Source organism: Schistocerca nitens, chromosome 2 (genome assembly GCF_023898315.1).
Source record: "Schistocerca nitens isolate TAMUIC-IGC-003100 chromosome 2, iqSchNite1.1, whole genome shotgun sequence".
NCBI lineage: Eukaryota > Metazoa > Arthropoda > Insecta > Orthoptera > Acrididae > Schistocerca > Schistocerca nitens.
In genome coordinates, this window is record NC_064615.1 from 635,965,282 (window position 1) to 635,985,102 (window position 19,821).

Here is a 19,821-nt window from a genome sequence, read left to right on the forward strand (position 1 = left end):
ATCAATTTCTTATTTATTGCAAGACTGGTTGCGAAAAATAAAGCTTCATTTTCATATGCCACCAAGTAGTTACGGGAACATAATAAACACACAACCATATATTTATCTTTCCATAATTATAGGGTGGAACCTGAAGATGAAGCTTTATTTTTGGACACTGGTCGTGCCTTAAAAGAGAAATTTCGGGCAGCTAAAGCGGATTTTTCATTCTATTAATTCTTGTATTTGGTTTAGTAAAGACATTATTTTAATATGTTCCCAGTTGCGGACGTTCACTTATCAAATCCACACACACACACACACACACACACACACACACACACACAGGGTGTTTCAAAAATGACCGGTATATTTGAAACGGCAATAAAAACTAAACGAGCAGCGATAGAAATACACCGTTTGTTGCAATATGCTTGGGACAACAGTACATTTTCAGGCGGACAAACTTTCGAAATTACAGTAGTTACAATTTTCAACAACAGATGGCGCTGCAAGTGATGTGAAAGATATAGAAGACAACGCAGTCTGTGGGTGCGCCATTCTGTACGTCGTCTTTCTGCTGTAAGCGTGTGCTGTTCACAACGTGCAAGTGTGCTGTAGACAACATGGTTTATTCCTTAGAACAGAGGATATTTCTGGTGTTGGAATTCCACCGCCTAGAACACAGTGTTGTTGCAACAAGACGAAGTTTTCAACGGAGGTTTAATGTAACCAAAGGACCGAAAAGCGATACAATAAAGGATCTGTTTGAAAAATTTCAACGGACTGGGAACGTGACGGATGAACGTGCTGGAAAGGTAGGGCGACCGCGTACGGCAACCACAGAGGGCAACGTGCAGCTAGTGCAGCAGGTGATCCAACAGCGGCCTCGGGTTTCCGTTCGCCGTGTTGCAGCTGCGGTCCAAATGACGCCAACGTCCACGTATCGTCTCATGCGCCAGAGTTTACACCTCTATCCATACAAAATTCAAACGCGGCAACCCCTCAGCACCGCTACCATTGCTGCACGAGAGACATTCGCTAACGATATAGTGCACAGGATTGATGACGGCGATATGCATGTGGGCAGCATTTGGTTTACCGATGAAGCTTATTTTTACCTGGACGGCTTCGTCAATAAACAGAACTGGCGCATATGGGGAACCGAAAAGCCCCATGTTGCAGTCCCATCGTCCCTGCATCCTCAAAAAGTATTGGTCTGGGCCGCCATTTCTTCCAAAGGAATCATTGGCCCATTTTTCAGATCCGAAACGATTACTGCATAACGCTATCTGGACATTCTTCGTGAATTTGTGGCGGTACAAACTGCCTTAGACGACACTGCGAACACCTCGTGGTTTATGCAAGATGGTGCCCGGCCACATCGCACGGCCTACGTCTTTAATTTCCTGAATGAATATTTCGATGATCGTGTGATTGCTTTGGGCTATCCGAAACATACAGGAGGCGGCGTGGATTGGCCTCCCTATTCGCCAGACATGAACCCCTGTGACTTCTTTCTGTGGGGACGCTTGAAAGACCAGGTGTACCGCCAGAATCCAGAAACAATTGAACAGCTGAAGCAGTACATCTCATCTGCATGTGAAGCCATTCCGCCAGACACGTTGTCAAAGGTTTCGGGTAATTTCATTCAGAGACTACGCCATATTATTGCTACGCATGGTGGATATGTGGAAAATATCGTACTATAGAGTTTCCCAGACCGCAGCGCCATCTGTTGTTGAAAATTGTAACTACTGTAATTTCGAAAGTTTGTCTGTCTGAAAATGTACTGTTGTCCCAAGCATATTGCAACAAACGGTGTATTTCTATCGCTGCTCGTTTAGTTTTTATTGCCGTTTCAAATATACCGGTCATTTTTGAAACACCCTGTATATATATATATATATATATATATATATATATATATATATATATATATATGTGTGTGTGTGTGTGTGTGTTTCATGTCTCTTCCTAACCAATGAAGCGATTTCACCCAAACTCGGTACAGACGTATGTTATTGACAGGCGACAATCACTGTGGTGATAAGAACGATCTACCCGTGAAAGGGGTAGGAGTGACAAACAAGCGTGAATTCCCAGAATTTATTCATCCAGTATTTGAGAACGAGAGCATTTAGCGACTAGCAACAAACTCATAATTTAAAATCCTTAAGAAATGGCTTCTCGCTGACAACAACTAATAATGATGGAAGGAAAAATGTTTATCGCATACCACTTTTCCGTTGTTCATCTTGTAAAAGTGCCGCATGAGGCATGATTTTACAATTTATTACTTTTTCAATTTATCACTTCTTTACTACAAATTGTATTCGTGACTCGTGTTACAGACAGTGTGCAAAAAAACCGCTGAACGAACGCCCAAAAATTATATTATTTTGCGACCAGTAGTGCAGGAGATATGATGTCATAAACAATGAGGTGTGTGAAAAAGTTTTGCATCATGCTTTACATTTAAATTTATTACTTCTCTGCTACTTATCCTATTTGCTATAAATTTCGCAGACAGTGTCCACATATGCTACTGAATGTACCTACAACATTGCATCATCGTACGACGTATAGTTCAGCAGATATGACGTCACAGCAGTGAGATGCGTGTAAAATTGCCGCATCGTGCATGACCTTTAAATTTATTACTTCGTTGCTACCAACTTCATTCGCAACGCAGTATACAGAGAGTATCCACACAGCCCACTGATTTTACCTACAAAATTATGGCGTTGTACGACACGTATTTCATGTCATAAAAGTTAAGCACAAGGCCAGTTGCTGCGTAATACGGACATGGACACTCAGGTATAAATAAACACCCGGACAACGCCGAGTTTCTCCGCTAGTATTTTGTAAAATGTAAGTTGATTGAGGAAGATATCCTACACCAGCCAACACCTTTCACAGTCAAATTTGGGACACGAAAACGAGATGTGGTGAACATCACATGCTAACTCAGAATCTCACTTACATGCTCGACAACTGTAGATGTTGATTCTATGTAAATATGCAGGAAAAGAGGCGTGGATAAAGTGGTGTCGAATCCTGGTGTAAATCGTTGATCGATGCAAATGTGTTCTCGAAATTGGGAAATTGAGGTTGAAGTGTCGCGTAACATCCACTCTTCCTCTGTTGAGTCTCGGTCCACACCCCTTGCCATTTAAGATTTCCGTGTTTCACGACCACTCTTAAATAGTCCGAATACGGCAATTTTAGGTCGAGGATAGTTCTTATAAATGCTTCATTGTTCGCTAATGTATTAACCTCCACATTGCAGCGGATGCCAACGTTGAATGCGTCCACAGCATTTGGATTTGTGCATCCCCTCCGTTTACTGCGAGCATTCGAGGAGCGTTAAAATTTTTTATTTGTTTTTAAGTCATCAGCCTTCGGAGGAATCCTCTCCTGTGCCAACCTCCCCATCTCAGAGTAGCACTTGCAACCTACGTCCTCAATTATTTTTGGATATATTCTAGTCTCTGTCTTCCTCTACAGTTTTAGCCCTCTACAGCCCCCTTTAGTACCATGTCTTAACAGATGTCCTATCATCCTGTCCCTTCTCCTTATAAGTGTTTTCCACATTTTCCCTTCCTCTCCGATTCTGCGCAGAACCTCCTGATTCCTTACTTTATCGAAACGAAACGAAACGAAACGAAACTCCTCCGGAACAGGTCATGAAGGTCGAAAGGCACCGACAGGCCGCCATGTCATCCTCAGCCCACAGACGTCACTGGATGCGGATATGGAGGAGTTTGTGGTCAGCACACCGCTCTCCCGGTCGTATGTCAGTTTCCGAGACCGGAGCCGATACTTCTCAATCAAGTAGCTCCTCAGTTTGCCTCACAAGGGCTGAGTGTACCCCGCTTGCCCACAGCGCTCGGCAGACCGGATGGTCACCCATCCAAGTGCTAGCCCAGTCCGACAGCGCTTAACTTCGGTGACCTGACGGGAACCGGTGTTACCACTGTCGCAAGACCGCTGGCCCTTACTTTACCAGTCCACCTAATTTTCAACATCCGTCTGTAGCACCACATCTTTAATGCTTCGATTCTCTTCTGTTCAATAAGTACTGCAACACTTTTTTTTCTGAAACCAGGTTGGTTTTAGCCAGGGGTCCAATATATCATATTATCTCCCTCTCTTTTGGCTACAAAACCTCATTTTTCAACATAATCTCCGTTCCATGCGACGGCCTTACGCCACCTTACTGGGAGGACCTGTATGCCCGTTCGGTACCACTGTACTGGTAGACGCCGCATCCAGCGTATTGCTGAATCAATAGCTTCCTCGTCATCCGCGTATTGCTCCCCGAGGAGTGCATCTTTCTTTCATTGGGCCACACAGACGGAAGTCGGATGGTGCGAGATCCGGACTGAAGGGCGGGTGAGGAAGAACAGTCCAGTAAAGTTTTATCAGCTCCTCTCGCGTGCGCAGATTTGTGTGAGGCCCTCCGCAGTCACGGGGAAGGAGAAGTCAGTCAGCATTTTAGTGGCGACAACACGCTGAAGTTGTTTCTTCAATTTCCTGATGGTGTATGCCGCGGATGCGACAGGTTTGCGCAACTTTGTTGCGATGGCGACAGACGCCTCGCCAAATAACTGACCATTATTTTGTTCACTGCCAGGTCTTCAAGACATCCTTCTATTGCGAGCTCTTTACTTTCTGTATTTTGAGACGAGATAGGGGGGAGGGGGGGCAAAACAAGAAAAAAAATTATCTAGTGAACGTGAACTCTAAAATACATATCTTAAAAGCTATGAGCACTTCTTCAGTGGAAGAGGTGTTTCACGGTAGCGAAGACGAACAAGTGCTCATAGTTCTTAAGGGGTCACAGGTTCGAATCCTGCCTCGGGTATGGATGTGTGTGATGTCCTTACGTTAGTTAGGTTTAAGTAGTTCTAAGTTCTAGGGGACTGATGACCACAGAAGGTAAGTCCCATAGTGTTAAGAGCCATTTGAACCAAGTTCTTAAATTATGCATCTTACAGCCCATGTTTACTGGACTTTGTTGCTTCGAATGACCGTTCTTGTCATATCCTTCAACATACGAGGTGAATCATGCAAAACTTGCATCGCAAATATTTCGATAATGGAAGGTGCCGTTGATATGCAGACTTCACATATTGGAGTGGCAGGCAGGCGCCCGCCTAAGCACCTCATACACAGATTATTATGAGCTTCAACTGTTGGTCTATTTAAAAAAAGGTACAGTATCGCAATCAAAGTAGACTAAATTGGAACGTCAGTGGTGTTTGTTGCAGGAGTCTAGTGCAAGTAGTTTACGAGATATCGTAGTTTAAACGTTGTTGCCGGCCGCTGTGGCCGAGCGGTTCTAGGCGCTTTAGTCCGGAACCACGCGGCTGCTACGGTCGCAGGTTCGAATCCTGCCTCGGGCATGGATGTGTGTGATGGCCTTAGTTTAGTTAGGTTTACGTAGTTCTAAGTCTAGGGGACTCATGACCTGAGATGTTAAGTCCCATAGTGCTCAGAGCCATTTGAACCATTTGAATTTAGTTAGTGCCTTCAGTAGTTAGAATCTTTTATTTATCTGGCAGTATTGGCGCTCGCTATATTGCAGCAGTCTGAGTAACGAAGCTTCTTGTGAGGTAAGTGATTCATGAAAGGTACAGGTTATTGTTAGTCAAGGCTATTCTTTTGTAGGCAATATTGTACGTCAGATTGCAATGCGCAAAAAAAAAAAAATAAATAAATAAATAAAATAAAATAAAATAAAATAAAATAAATAAAGAAAAAAAGTGTGTCAGTTTACTGTTGATCAGTGTAAGCAAAGAGAGAAATGTCTGAGTACGTTCAGTTTTGCTCAGCTGTTTGAAAATCAAATAACGTAAGAGGTTTACCAGCACTATCATTCATAACTTTTCTAGGGGGATGTTTCAACCTAGATTGGGATGGCGGGACGCGTCCTTCCCAATACGAGTCCAGTGTGCTAACCACAGCGCCACCTCGCTCGGTCAGACCTTCCGTCGTATACTGTGCACGAACGAACGACATACTTCCTACATTCTCCGTACGGCATGAGCATGTCCACTTTTTTACGCGTTGGGAAATACCATCTTCCAAGGAGTTCCCACTACATCCACAATCACATAATGAGTGACAGAACCGCCGCAGTGTAATCGCAACACAAAGAACACAAACGTAACATTGTCGCCTAGCATCTAAGGAATAGAATGGAAGAAACAGTGGTCGATGGTTACAATGTTCACAGTACGATAAATCGTTAAACTACCTGCACTACCTTCCTGCAACAAACTCCACTGATATTCACATTTCCGCTACTTTTATGATTTTGCTGTCAGTAGACATTATCCCATTTGAACATTTGTAACTGTTGTAAAAACTATACTTCGTCACCATCTTAAAATATGTGTATTCGCTGCTCAAAATGGTTCAAATGGCTCTGAGCACTATGGGACTTAACATCTGAGGATATCAGTCCCCTAGAACTTAGAACTACTTACACCTAACTAACCTAAGGACATCACACACATCCATGCCCGAGGCAGGATTGGAACCTGCGACCGCAGCGGTTACAGACTGAAGAAACGCTCGGCCACAACGGCCGGCGATTGGCTACAAATAGCGCCTTTGCCTACGATTCAATTCTGTGAAGACCACGTTTTGATAGTGCCTTCCATGTCTGATATATTTGCAATGCAAGTCTTACGCGATTCACTCTGTATACCATTCCTTTCCCGTATAATGATTGACTGTTTTATTTCATCTTCAGGGTTGAATATTTTTAATGGCAATCTAGGAGGAACGGTAAGTACGAGGAGACGTGTAGATTACCCCCGGTAGCGTCGGTGTAGATGAGATAACGCCGGTGTTGTAAGAAGGGGCTCCCAGCTGACGCAGCTGCGTTCGTTTCGCGGAGCGCCGCAGCAGGGAGCTACCGGCTGCGTGAGGCCGGGCCAGATAAGGCGGGCGGCCGCTCAAATTGACCATTGTGCGCGCCAGATGGGCCGCATTGTCTCCGCGATACTGGCGCGCCGGCGCGGCCAGGTGCCCAAGTGCGCGCCGCGCGCTGCGCACGTGCGGAGACACCTCACCTCGCTGTCCGGATTACCGTGCGTAGCGGGCTGCCTGCCCGCAGGCGCGCGTCGCCCGCCCGAAGAAGCGACAAGGCTGCTCTCTGCGGGAGCCCACGCGCACGGAGCGCGATATATGCTTGCGCGTTTAGAGCCCCCCATTATATCGCCACAGACTACATCGCCGCTCCTTTTCAACACCGGGATGAAGCAGTCACCTGCTTTTGAGTTCTCGGGGGAAATTATTGCACGGTATCTCCTGCGATTAAAATGATGGAACTCCATGCACTCGCCAACATTATTCTTTCTGTGCACTATCCTAGTGTTGTACAAGGTACCATTAAGAACATGCCGCTACATGACGTCAACGTCAGCTTTCGTTGTGATATTAACTGAGAGAGAAAGATAACGAAACTAGTGTCGATATGTTTGAAAATAAGGGAAATGATCGTGTGTGATGTCCTTAGGTTAGTTAGGTTTAAGTAGTTCTAAGTCTAGGGGACTGATGACCTCAGATGTTGACTCCCATCGTGCTTAGAGCCATTTATACCATTTCTGCAGAGAAATGATCGCTCCAGTATGCCATTATTTGCTCACAAAAAGTTTTGTTAATGTCGTCAGCTTCTGATTGTGGCGAAACATTCTCATCGTATATCGTCAGCATTAATCATCTGCAAAACGTACCTGCCTAATTGGCATACTCTGATAATACTATGAGGTTTATTAAATAAATTTTCACTATACAATTACAGCACGATGACCAGTTTCAGTTGCCGCGCGGGATTAGCCGAGCGGTCTGGGGCGCAGCAGTCATGGACTGTGCGGCTGATTCTGGCGGAGGTTCGAGTCCTCCCTTTGGCATGTGTGTGTGTGTGTGTGTGTGTGTGTGTTTGTCCTTAGTATAATTTAGGTTAAGTAGTGTGTGAGCTTATACGCTGAAGACCTTAGCACTTAAGTCCCATAAGATTTCACACACATTTTTTTTAACCAGTTTCAGTTATTTTCTACATCCGTCTACAGAGCGTTCAAATCGTAAAAAAGCGGTGAACATGCACTGAAAAACACCATCATTAACCGTAGTCATGTAATGAAATGCATTCATATTGTGACCAACATGACTATGACAGTAGCTAAGAACTTCGTTATTAGCAAGCCACATTGTAGACCTTAATATCGCCAGACGATGGTAATAAATGATTTTCAGTTGCACAGCGGGTGTTCTCACTATATAAAATCTGCTCACTAATTGCAAATCACGGGCATGTGATGCAACTTTTACTAACGCAACTGGCAGTTTTCTTTCTTTATTACCGTCATCTTGCAAGATTATGGTTTACAACCTGGCTTGCTCATGAAGAAGTTTATAACTGCGAATGGTGGCGTTGGTGGCCAACAATACGAATGCGTTTCATTGCATGACTACGGTTAATGGTGGTGTGTTTCAGTGGACGTTCACCACGCTCTTTCGATTTGAACGACCTGCAAATAGTTGTTGAAAATAACTGAAAATAGTCGTCGTGTTGTAGTTGTATACTGAGAACTGCGGTCTACGCATAAAAAATTTTACAATAAAATTTTCTTCCTTTAGTGAATTAAATTAATACCGCTGTCTCCTTCTTGACAATGTCAGGCTTCACTAATGCTATAAGGGTTGGAATTTTAATAAAGGCAATTATTTATTTTCAACTGAGATAAAATATATACATGTTTCGAAGTTCTGTTATCCTTCAAAGTAGCAACCAGTATTGACCATAATCCACTGGATGTTGTAGGACACCTTTAACTGCGGCAGCTGTGTTGATTCTTCGAATGGATCTGTTTATCGCCGGACGAATCTCTGTATAGTTGTTAAGTGAATGCCACGGAGTGCTTCTTACATCTTAGGAATCTAGACGAAGTCAGAGTGGCTTACGTCTGGGGAGTACGGACGAAAGTATCCTCTTTCAGTTGCATGTAACTGTTCATAGCACTGAAAACAAGAGAATGTAAATATAGTATTTGATCTACAATAACCATATATTTATGTTGCTGTTTTTTCTTACGCCTGCTACAGTCTTTGAGAAGCCATAGTTCTGGTACGAAGTCTAAAAATTTGGGCGTTCTTGATCTTCAAATGGATTTCCAGTTCACGAATATTTGTTTAATATAATTACTTCTTCTTCAAAGGACGATGTGTTGAAAAAATCTGACGTTTGTGGTTCTGATGTTGCAACAGTTTCGAAATTTGTTTCGTCTGAGTCGGGGAAACAGTTCTATTTTTTTGGCGTTGTTATCATTACGCCAGCGTGATTCTCTTCAGCTACGGTTACGGTTAATTATTTGTTACGTTAAATAATGCACTGCTATGCAATTAGTGAGCGTTCCGCACCAGTTTAATATTTTCCGCGTTCGTAAACTGATTTATTTCTAAGTGTGGTATACAAACTTATCGATCTTGTGTGCATGTACGATATCTTTTCGCAATTCGCCATGTCTTGTGTTGTCTACTACCTACTTTTTCTCCTAAAAAAACGTTAATCTTCAATAAATGTCAAAAGGTCACAAGAAAATCGTCATTAAACATTCCTGTAATATGCTGTTTCATACCTCCGTAGTCTTTAGTAAACCTATAGAATAATTTATCCATTTTACTGACTGGTGAGCTCCGTGTTTGTGTATTATATTATTTTAAAAAATACAGCAACGAACCACTTTGTTATGTATTTATGTGTAAGCTAACTCGCGTTTCTAGCTTTCTCCCATCATTAGCGTACCGGTAAAACATATTTGAGTCTTCAGTCAATACCTAGTTACAACATCGACAGCAAATTGCATGTTGCAGCTGCCCTGTGCGAAATAACAATTTTGTTCAGGTACTACCCTTCGCGCATAGTATATTTACGACGTACTACTGTTTAAGTGTACTTAATTTCTATTTTGCTAATTGGTATTCTGATTTTCGCGCTTGTGGATATGGCGCAAACACTCTTTTACTTCTATTTTGCACAACATCGCAGTATCCGCCATGTTACCGTCTGAATGTTTCGTTTACATCCGAAAACATATCTATGGTCGAAGATTACATTTGGTTACAGGTTCTGCTATGGTCAACGCTATATTTTGGTTATAGTTTGCATATGACTAATATGAACAGAAATTCTTTAACAGGAATGTGCTGAGTAGTCTATATGATTTTTAAATAAATACGTTAGTGACTGTTTAGGTATGGCATATTACAAAAAATGAAAATAATGTAGGACATTTTATATACGAGGTGTGGCTAGAAAAAAACCGGACTAATACTGGTGAAACAATAAAACGAATGCAATAAGGCTGAAAGTCGCGTGGCCTGTCACGTGACTCTCGATCCGCCTACTGCTCGAGTTTCATCTGCCTCCTGCACTCAGTCTTCCCGTGGCGTCTGTTTTAAGTAGTTGACGTTTGTCTGTGCGTCGGAAAATGTTGAGTGTACAGAAAGAACAGCGTGTTAACATCAAATTTTGTTTCAAACTAGGAAAATCTGCAAGTGAAACGTTTGTAATGTTACAACAAGTGTACGGCGATGATTGTTTATCGCGAACACAAGTGTTTGAGTGGTTTAAACGATTTAAAGATGGCTGCGAAGACACCAGTGATGACATTCGCACTGGCAGACCATTGTCAGCAAAAACTGATGCAAACACTGAAAAATTCGGTAAACTTGTTCGACACTTTCCTTGTCAACTCCTGTTAACTCAGACACTGCTCTGATTGTTAAACGGCGATTTTGTCGAACAAGTTTACCGATTTTTTCAATGTTTGCATCAGTTTTTGCTGACAATGGCCACGCGACGTTCAGCCTTATTGCATTCGTTTTATTGTTTCACCAGTACTAGTCCGGTTTTTTTCTAGCCACACCTCGTACAAGAGTTAATATTACTTTTTTTCCTTCTTTCTTTTCTTTCTGCCAGCCTGAATGACATTCGAGATAGAACAACAGATTTACATTGTATAGAATTCTTTTATGCATTGGTTGGGCGCGCAACGGATTACGTTTCTTCATTGCTGTGCTTACTGTGTGGATCTATAAGAAAATTATGAACATTTCTTAGAAAAATTTTGTTTGATAGCTCTGGTTGATCATTTAAGACGTCATTTTCAGATGAATATTTGTGACAAAAAGTTTCGAATTAACTTACCTGAAGAAGTCGAAATTGGCTGGTTACTGTATTTACTAAATAACCTATAGAATGAGCAATATTTTGTCTTCTTTTTTGCTGTTCCTGCAGTTTTCTGTGGTACATACACTCCGTTTTCTGCAAACACTGTCATAAGTCAATATAGACGATACTTACTGGTCGTATTCATCTGATTTCGTAGTCAACAATGTAGCTTGTATTGTATTGAACTGGGGACCTAGAAATGACGGAGACGCTTCGTCCCCGCCGTAGCCTCAGTGGTTCACAATCCCACAACAGGCTACAGCAATCCACTCACCCCACCGCCGCCCCTCACTGAACCCAGGGTTATTGTGCTGTTCGGCCCCCAGTGGACCCCCCTTGGAAACGTCTCAGACCAGACGAGTGTAATCCCAATGTTTGCGTGGTAGAGTAATTATGGTGTAAGATTTCGTGGAGAAAGTGTTTGCGCAGCAGTCGCCGACATAGTGTAACTGAGGCAGAATAAGGGAAACCAGCCCGCATTCGCCGTGGCAGATGGAAAACCGCCTTAAAAACCATCCACAGACTGGTCGGCACACCGGACCTCGACACTAATCCGCCGGGCGACGCCTTTCCGCCCGGAAAGCAGTGCGTTAGACCTCCCGGCTAACCGGGTGGGCTAACGATGTAGCTTACTCTCTGCTTGTCTTGCTGCTGTCGCAGTGTACAACGAAAATGAGCAGGTGTGATGCGGCTTTATGTGTTAGATTGCGCTTGAACTATGATCACGAAAATTTGCCGAAACTCGCCGTTCAATGCGAATGTTAAGTTGCTGTTTTTCTATACGCGAGTTACAAATAATTACTTATAAAAGTATACTGTCGGTTTTGATTTAGACCGTGTGTAATACATTTTTCCAGATCCTACACTCTGCAACTACAGAGCCACAAAAATTCTGTATTGAAATTCGGAACTGCGGAGATTCCAATTGTTCTCCTGCGGTAGGCCCTATCATGTGCGGCAACAAATCGAAGTTTCCAGAAGAATTAGCTGTGTTAGACGGTTCCCTCTGTTCCTGTAATTCAATTGATCGTCTGCAGAACAACAAATAAATTGTTTAGATAGTCTGATTATGCGAATACTTCTCTGTAGTATAACATACGCAGTAAGCCTCAACCTTTTTTCCAGTGAAGAGTATCTGTGTCACATCTCTGATGTACTTTTTATTACAGGCATCGAGATTTGACATGTATGTCACTATTAGTTAACAACACACACATAACTTCATGATGTAAGCAGCATTTTCTTTTTAATAAACTTGCTCTTTAATCGATTGACTTTGCGGATCCTAATTGAGTTTCTAAGCTAATCGATGCAACGCTCTCCACGATTGTATGTGGGTGATGCACTGATAGCCGCACTGAACAGATATGCCAGCATCACCGTTACTGAAGTGCGTAAATCAGCGTTTGAAATGTACTTTCCACCTTTTGTTTTTCAGCATCCAAAAGTAACAACCTAAAGGAAACTTTTCTCATTACGTTTCAAAATCTTCTCGTGTTTCTTGTCGCCTCAATCCGCAGGTCCTTGATTTGCATTTTCCTCGTAGTGTTTGAGGTCACATGTGGACAGTTTTCAACCAAATTTCTGACCACTGTGGCATACTACCATATCGGTTTACAGAACGTACTTCGTCTAATTGCTCACTCCTTTTTCGTACGAGCCGGAATTTCTGGACCATTTCGCAGAAAAGTGCGTCACAGATTTTCTTCTTATTAACAGCGAAATAAGTTCGAAAAAGGAATGTCTAACGACAGAGCTGTGCACGTCGTCGTCGTCATCACAACTAGCCATTTGACATTCACTGTTCCATGTAAAAGACTGAAATAATTTTAAGGAAATATCAATAATTTACACGAGACACTGCTTATAGCCTATATTTGTTTAAAATAATTTTTGTTCTGTTTACAGAGAATGTGTCCTGTTAAAATTCTTTCTTCAAGCGTTCACTGTCGGTTCATCAAGAGGGTGGCGTCTTCGTCCACGTAAAGCGCTGAGAAAGGCCATGTTTCTACGGAGAGAAAAGCGAATGAATAGATATAAACCTCTCTGAAATAAATTGTGACGCATTTGTTCACAGTACTGATTCCACGTGCTGGCTGCTTTACCTTGGAACAGTTATAAATGTGTCGATGACAGACATTTATATGTCGTACAGAGATTAGAGCCTTTCATCTTCCGCGTCAAAATTCTGTATACGCCTTTATATTTACAATTTTTCTGAATTCACACATTGGATCAAGGTTTTCACCTTTTCTTCTTCATGTATATTTACACATATTTTCAGAGAAGCCAAAGATGTGATTCATGTTGCCAGTCTATTCAGCTGTCTGCTCCATTGTAACAGTATTTTCATATTTTCTGTTATTACTGCCACGTATAAAGAAACTGTAAATAGACATCAGAGTTATCTTGTCACATCAGCCGCATGGCTGTTTGCGATCTAGACAGCTATGCGTCAGCACTAACTCCTGACCGAGAACTTATCACAAGATCTGTACAACAAGCCGAACAGTTGTTTTGCTGTGTAATGTCTGGTTGACGCCTTGGCACTTGTTTGAACGTTTAGAGTGTAACAGTCAGCATGACAGAACATATGATCAATTCGACCTGAAACTGAAAGAGAAGTATAATGTTTGAAAGGAAGATTCAAACAAAAGAAACATGTTATTGAACAAAATATTTAAAAGCTTCCTGAACTAAAACATAATATCTGTTTTCGCAATCATTACGAAAGAATGAATGTCGCTTGAAACCAATGGCATTAGAATCATCAGGGCTAGCGCGCAGGAAACATTGGTGGGAAGAAATAACGAAATCACGAATACATTTTACGACAGATTATGAGGAAAATTTTTGGCCTAGCGAAAAACGGATACAGACTGACATCCCGTACAACAGCAGAGAAATTATAAGCATGGCAGCAGACATTAGAAAAAATGATTAAAATTTTATGGACATGTTCAAAGACTCCTGACAACGAGGCTTACACACAAAATTTTAGCATATACAGGAGAGTCAAAGAACATACAAGCAATGGAAGGAGTACACAGGAATATGTGTAGTCGAGGGTAAGCAAATAAATGTGTGACAAAGTCACTTAGAAGGCTAGCGACCGTTCTAGTAAATAAGCGTAGATCTGTAGCTAACCTGGCTAGGTCGCATGAAAACTCATACAGCAGATGAAGAACTGCTTTACTGATCACGAAATGTGCATAACGTATGTCGGAATTATTTCCATCTTCATAGATCTAAAACAGGAATATAACAAATGAGTTGGTATAAAATTATTTTACAATAACGTTTTAAGTTAGTAATAACTAACCAACATTAAAAAAAGTGCAAACTCATGCCATTCCTACCAACGCCAACGCAAAGGTAGTAAGCACATGGATAAGATATCAACCGGCTGAGTACGTAACTTGAGATGGCGGACTAAAAGGAAGGCAAAATTGCCAGTAGGTGTCAGCAAAGTGAACATGGTGGCGCCATGTCACATATACTATGACAATAAATTGCATAAAATGGCAAAATTAAAAGAGATACACCAGTGCACATTGAACTGTACAATGGAATGAGCTATTTTAATAAAATAATAAAGGAAACATTAAAAAAGGTTACATATAGATCATTTTATGATCCAAGTACGTGGTGCTAACTGATGGTCAGTACAACTAGAGAATGAGGTTATAAAACATGGACCAAGTAGATTGAAGAAATCCGACGGTGAGAGAGAAAAAGAAGCACATAGATGACGAAAACGAATCTAAAAGCACCACGCGATCGAACAGAGTAATACAGGGTGTGTCTCCTATAGGTCGTCGGACACATTTTGTCTGGTTCTTCGGCAGATATCTGCAATTCAGTTTCTTCGATGAGTTGCTGGAAAGCGTTGGTCAGTTTTCCGATACCACCAAAATGATATTTAAAATGGAATTTTACGTGCAGTTCGGTTCCGAATTTGTCTAATGCGATATTTGCTTTGTCCATGCGTATTAAGAAGGACGTTAAAACACGAGGAATAACCTGTACTCCAGCAGCTCGGCACCGCCCAGGCCCGCGCTGATTTCCATGCAGCAACGCTGTTCAATCGCTGCTGGATTACGAGTTATTCTTCGTGTTTTACAGTCTCTGTTAATATATATCCATAAAATAAATATCACACCAGACTAATTTGGGACTGCTCAATCATTTGGGCACGTAAAATTCCGCATTAGCAATATTTTCCTCTTAACGTTTTGTGTCGGCACTGGGTTTCGCATGAAAGACTTGAGAAATATTTGTTTGGGTCGACTCTAGCTACACATTGCAAAAACAATTTTTAAAGAGAAACTGCGCTTGACGCTTCTTAGAAGACAACCTATATAGTCAAAACGATCTTTCAAAATTTACGGTTCTAAATGCAGATCGAGCTACTGGCCTCTTTTCAGACATTTCCTTTTTGTAACATTTTCAATGTTTTCTACAGAGAAGTCATAGTATAGATGCAATTTCTGTACCTCAGTTCAGTAGGACTGAATCAGCCAGTGCTTTTGTTTCTGTTGTTAGCTATTTCGATCTGACCGACGACTAAGTAATCCCGTCCGAAGAATAAAGACTGTCGGTAAAAGACTGAGAAATAATCAACAGTGTTGTTGGTGAAGGGGACACCACGCCTCCCTGGTCGAGTAATTTATTTCAACTATAAACGCTTAAATCAGGGTAATCGAACTGGGTTTGGTAACGGGTTTTTCTATATTCTTGTTCCAGCAACTGCTAGTTCACAGAGCATGCTTCAGCTACAAGTGTCCAGAGCATGAACTGACTGTGAGCTCACGAAATGACGGAAAACTGGAAAGGCACTACTGATATTTCGTTACCAACTGATAGCAATGTTAATGTGTAAATAGGTAAATTTTGCTGTTGCTAAACAATTTTCTCCGGCATGTTATTTATTCCGAAGGAGTCAGCTCTTTGAATTTTGGGTAAAGTAGTTGATAGACAGTGAAAATTAGGATCTTTGATGCACTTAGTAACTCATGTTCGTATGGCTCAACAGGAAGACCATTTCCTCTGAAAGAGAACTGTTTAGGTTCCACTAACTGCCTAGTCTTGATCTGCCATGAAATTTCAGGGACTGTAATTGTTGATAGTCGAAATGAAAAAGCAAGCAAATAAATGTATAGGAAGGTGTCTCTTCCAAATAGACGGTTAAAATTGTAGCGGATAGAGAAAACATAAAAAGGATTACAGTAACTCAATAATTCTCAACTAATGGAAGTAATCTTCTTAGTGCACACAACTTAATATCGATCAGAATTTCATCGCAGACAGTCAAGGGAATGTTACGAGACACTGCGACTGGATGTTCCAAATGGAAGCGCCAACTAATGCTATATAGCGAATCGTTGAGAAATACATCAAATTTTATTACTTCCTGGAAATAATAGGCACCAGCAACCAAGGAGCAGATCTCTTACGTTATGTAAATGAGAGCTATATTTCCCTGCTACTGTCGTCTACTCGTTCCTGATGTAATCGCTAACGGTGAAAATATGTCGTCGTTATTATGGACGTTTATCATCTCAAATACGAAAGGTACAGAAACGAGACACAGCTTCGGCTTTCTTGGCTTTTTAACAACTGCTTCCTCATCCAATATTTTCGTCTATAGGCACACATAAATTGACACAAAAATTCAACACATCGCATTGCCATTCCCATAGAATGCAGTGTTACAATACAAAAGAGACTGAGCCCAGTGTTACAATACGAAAGAGACTGAGCCAGATGGCTCTGTGGTTAGCACACTTGACTCGCATTCGGAAGCACGATGGTTCAAATCTCTGTCCAACCACTCACATTTGGGTTCTCCGTGATTTATTTTACTCGCTCCTGCTGAATACCGGGATAGTTCCTTTGAAAAGGATGCGACCGATTTCCTTCCCCGTCCTTTCGTAATCCGAACATGTGCTCCATCTCTAACGGCCATCCTGTCGATGGGACTTTAAACTCTAATATTTTTAATGTAAAATAAGCAGTTCAAAAGTTAAATCCCGACTTATAGCAAAAAATCTCGGTTCTAAACGAAGGTCATGTTTCACCATCGATGTGAAACGGATACTATTCTGAGAGAAAGTAAATACGGAATACAATCACATGTATATAACTAGGTTCGAGTTTTCGTTCTACTGTCATTAAACGAAGTAAGTGCAGTGAACATGGTAACTGCAGCAGCGGCATTACGGAAGTCCTGATCCACATAAAGAATTTAGGAGACAATCTGAGCCACCATCTAAGATTGCTTACAGATGATGTTGAAATTTACTATCCTCTAAAGCCATCAGATGATCAAGACCAATAAAAAATGATTTTCACCAACTGACTCTCTATAATGAAAAGTGTGAAATCATCCACATGAGTACCGAAAGGAATCCGCATAGTTTAGGATGCACAATAAATCGTACAAAATTCAACTAAATACTTAGGGATTACAATTATGAATAACTTAAATTGGAAAGATCACATAGATAACGTTGTGGAGAAAGCGAACCAAAAACTGCGATTTATTGGTAGAACACTTAGAAAATGCTACAGGTATATTAAAGAGACTGCTTACACTACGCTTGTATACCCTCTTCTGGAATATTTCTGCGTGGTGTGGGATCCGCATGAGGTAGGATTGACGGAGGACATCGAAAAAGTCCAAAGAAGGGCAGCTCGTTTTGTATTGTATAAAATGCGTGTTTGACAATCAGCTGTTTTTATTTTAAACCGGAATATCATTTTAATAAAAAATGGTTCGCAGGAGAGCTTCAGTAAAGTTTGCAAGGTAGGAGACGAGATACTGGCAGAAGTAAAGCTGTGAGGACCGGGCGTGAGTCGTGCTTCGGTAGCTCAGTTGGTAGAGCACATGCCCGCGAAAGGCAAAGGTCCCGAGTTCGAGTCTCGGTCGGGCACACAGTTTTAATCTGCCAGGAAGTTTCATATCAGCGCACACTCCGCTGCAGAGTGAAAATCTCATTCTGGATCATTTTAATATTTTGTATTATCGCAAAGTAAGGGGGAGAGCGCCACGGATGTGATAAGCGAATTCGGGTGGTATTTACTAAGACAAAGGTCTTTTTCGTTGCAGCAGGATACTCTCATGAACTTTCAGTCACGAGCTTTCTCCTCCAAGAGCAAAATATTTTATTGGCGCCCACCTACTTAGGGCGAAGTGATCATCATAAGAAAATAATGGGAATCAGAGCTCGCACGAAAATGTTTAAGTGTTCGTTTTCCCCTCGCTCTGTTGGAGATGGAATTGTAGAGAAATAGCTTGAAGGTGATTCTATGAACTCTCTGCCAAGCATTGAGTTGTGAATTGCATAGTAATCATGCAGATGTTTCGTCGTTGTTTCGGTGTTGTCTTATCTTATAGAATCGAACGAAGAACGTCATTTATTCATACACCATCCACTCGCCTCACTACAGCTCCCACCCGCCCTCTATTTTATTTTCTTCACTCTGGTAATTACGACTTACACATCAGTCCCTTTCCCTAAGTTTTTGATTTGTTTTTCTATATGTCGTAGTGACTCAAACAATTATGAAACTTCCCTGTGCTCGCTTGCTAACTCTCAGATTCCGCATTTAAAGTGTAAGTCTGACTGCCGTAAGAAAAACTGGCAGTACGCACTGACCGTAAAATTTCCGTTTGAGACGGTGACAAACTGTATAAGCAACTATCATGTTTCCGAAAATCATCTAGCAAATAATTATCTCGGTTCTAATACAATTTTCTTGGTCTCCGTTTACACAACATCCGAAACCAGGGTCTGTTAAACCTGAACTGTTAACTTTTTGACGAAAGTATGGTGACAGTTACGCATCACTGTCAGTTGTGTCAACAAAGGATGATTGTGTCATAAAAATGTGACTGAGGCAAAAACAAAAAATAATACCTTACAACAAGTAAATCACCGTCTCCGCGAACGAAATGTCGTTTCCCCAAAGAAAAGATGTCTGAGGAAGACTCATCTGGTTTCGGAAGACTGTGTTCTACATGAATGAGGATGTAACTAGGGGTGAATTTTAACTTACGCATCGAAACTAAAAATGTTTCTGGGTGTCAGTTGTTAGTTGCCCGTTGATGTGGTGGGCGCCAGGGGCTCCCTGGTGCAGCTTAACGGCTTGCTGGGTGTTCATCTGTTTTTCCTTCGCGACTGCGAGAACGTGCCGGAAATGCTATAGCGAATCGATGGGTAGGGGACGTCGCCGGCAAATAGTAACTCTTTCTCGTGCTTCATACGCTCTCTGTGGTGCTGCTTTTGTGGGAACGTTAAAAGCTTTGTCAGGTGTGGTTGGCTGCATGCCAGCAACATTGTCCCTGTCTCTGAAATCGGTCAGCCAATAAGTTACTTAATGCATGCCATAGAAGGTGAGCACCAGGCTGTACTGGACGAGGGTTGTATGGAAAGTTGTCTGTAACGCTGAAGAAAACATCATTCCAGTATTCATCTTGAGTTACATATGGAAACCAGTCTAACGCCTAAACTACAGCGCCACCTTGCTGACTGCATTGTAAGAACGAACATCACCTCCATAGCAACCAGCATGAGTTCCAAGAACAA

The 19,821-nt window shown here is 41.7% G+C and overlaps 1 protein-coding gene and 1 pseudogene across 1 annotated transcript in view; both read right to left on the minus strand.

The window, feature by feature from the left end:
• LOC126235216 (transcription factor SOX-21) overlaps positions 1–19,821 on the minus strand; it is a 169,551-nt gene that overhangs the window by 110,646 nt on the left and 39,084 nt on the right. The window lies entirely within an intron of this gene.
• On the minus strand, positions 3,863–3,980 carry LOC126238236 (5S ribosomal RNA; annotated as a pseudogene).